Source organism: Anoplopoma fimbria, chromosome 19 (assembly GCF_027596085.1).
Source record: "Anoplopoma fimbria isolate UVic2021 breed Golden Eagle Sablefish chromosome 19, Afim_UVic_2022, whole genome shotgun sequence".
Lineage (NCBI taxonomy): Eukaryota > Metazoa > Chordata > Actinopteri > Perciformes > Anoplopomatidae > Anoplopoma > Anoplopoma fimbria.
This window is the reverse complement of record NC_072467.1, coordinates 25,983,300-25,985,543: the sequence shown is the minus strand read 5'-3', so window position 1 is coordinate 25,985,543 and position 2,244 is coordinate 25,983,300.

The window sequence follows — 2,244 nt, the reverse complement described above, 5'->3', positions numbered from 1 at the left end:
TAAGGGTTTATAAGTGAAAATTAAAGTTTCTTTTGAGGAACAATTTCTTGCAAAGTCAAATTTAAGATGTTTTCAGTGCCTGCAAAATAAAAAATAACCTGATTTAATATGCACACATATACGTATATACATATAAATATAATACAAATATATAAAATCGTCATAAATATATTAATATGTTTGACATTTTCCATGAGCCGAACAAAATAAATGATTATAAATGAGTGTGTGTGTATATATTTATACATACATATCTACACTTGAAATTATGAATGCACCTGCAAATGACAAAGTACAAAACAATAATTTTATTTATATATATATATATATATATATATATATACACACATACACACACACACACACACTTTTGGATACACACACACATATATATATGTACATATATATATATATATATATATATATATATATATATATGTACATATATACATATTCATGCAAAAGACATGAGTGATCTTCTCATCTAACTCTACAATAAGTGTATTTCCAAAACTGTTGAACTAAAATGATTTCCTTTTTTAATCCAGGTTTTTAAATCTGAGTGCTGTGATGTTTTTAAAAGACCATATTGGCCACTACTCATTTTAGTCAACACCCAACATGTTCAAATTAAGGAAAAAGGAACTCAGAGTCTTGATTGTTGTCATCTTAATCCTCAAAGTGAGTGAAGATCAGATGAATTACTGTCCTTCATACTCTAACAAACATTCAGCTGAATCAGAGTCAGTGTCTTCAGGAAACACAGAGTGGAACACAGTGACCGGCTGTAATGGGATTTGGCTCAGCAGTGAACAAATTACTCCCAATTAAATTAGATTTCTATTACAGACTTATTACAACAGCTGCTGCTGCTGCAACAACAAAGTCGTGTTCAATGGGCTGAGTCCTAAATCTCCTTGTTGGTTTTATGGTTTTATGGTTTTCTTCCACGGGGATAACAGGGGAATCCAATTTGCCCATTAATCTCATCTGCTCAGGGTCTCCTGGACCTCCAGACCCACCCTTGGCCAGATCAAAGATGGAGGAAATGCAGTGTGACAGTGGTACAGAGACTTCAAAAAGCCTGTGATAGATAATCCAATTGAAATGGACGCATCACCTTTAGGTGCTGCTCTGGGAGAACCGGTGCGTAATTTCTCCCTGTATGTCCTTTTTTTTTTTTTTTCTTTCTTTTTTTAAACCATCATTCCTGAGTTATTAGTCGGACCAGTGATGGTTTGTATAAGGCTGTAACATAACAATGCGTCATGCTTTGGAGATCAGAAATATTTGGCACCTGTGCGTCATTTGGGTATGGCAAGGCTCCAAGAGAGTTATACTGATGTATAGGCCTAACAAGTGACAGAAACTGTGTTTAAGGAAGTAGAGATATGATCATGAGATGTAGGATTCTAGATGGATGAATAATTATTCATAATTTCATGAAATCCACTCAGTTAAGGAAACGTTTTTTAAAACCCAGAAAAAGGAACTCAGAGTCTTGATTGTTGTCATTTTATCCTCAAAGTGAGTGAAGATCAGGTGAATTACTGTCCTTCATACTCTAACAAACATTCAGCTGAATCAGAGTCTTCAGGAAACACAGTGGAACACATTTGGGTTTGAATAATTATTCATCATTTCATGAAATCCACTTTTCAGTCTTGTGCGTAAAAGGATGCGGATCATTGGTGCGTAAAGGTCTCCATTCCTCCCACCATCGACGCTATGGTTCTGCTGGTTTTATCTGGTTGTTGCTGGTTTACTGACACTGTGTGTGATCTCCTCTCCTCTCCTCTCCTCTCCCCTGAACAGGTCGGTGCAGTCTGGCTGAAGCTCCCTCATCCAGCCCGGACCGCGTCCCGGCGGCGCAGCGGAGCTCCGGTCTGGACGCGGGCCAAAGCCTGTCTGGTGTCAAACCAGCCTGAACAGATACTCTCAGACATCTCATTCCTGAGACGGGACTCTCTGCCCCCCCTCCTCCTGCAAAGCAATTTAAACCTGATAGCACATCATCTCCACTGGAGCTGCTCTCCTCTGCTCTCCTCTCCTCTCCACCATGGCTCTTACGCGCAGCCCTCCGTCCTCCTGCTGTCCTGTGATGAGACACTTTTTAATCCTTGATTAATATATGTTTTTATGGAGATTCAACAAGTTGTGGCTTCTCCTAATGTTTCATATTTTGCTCTTTCATTCGTGGAAGTGCTCCTTCCAGATCCATAGAAGGACCGACGTTTGGTTAAT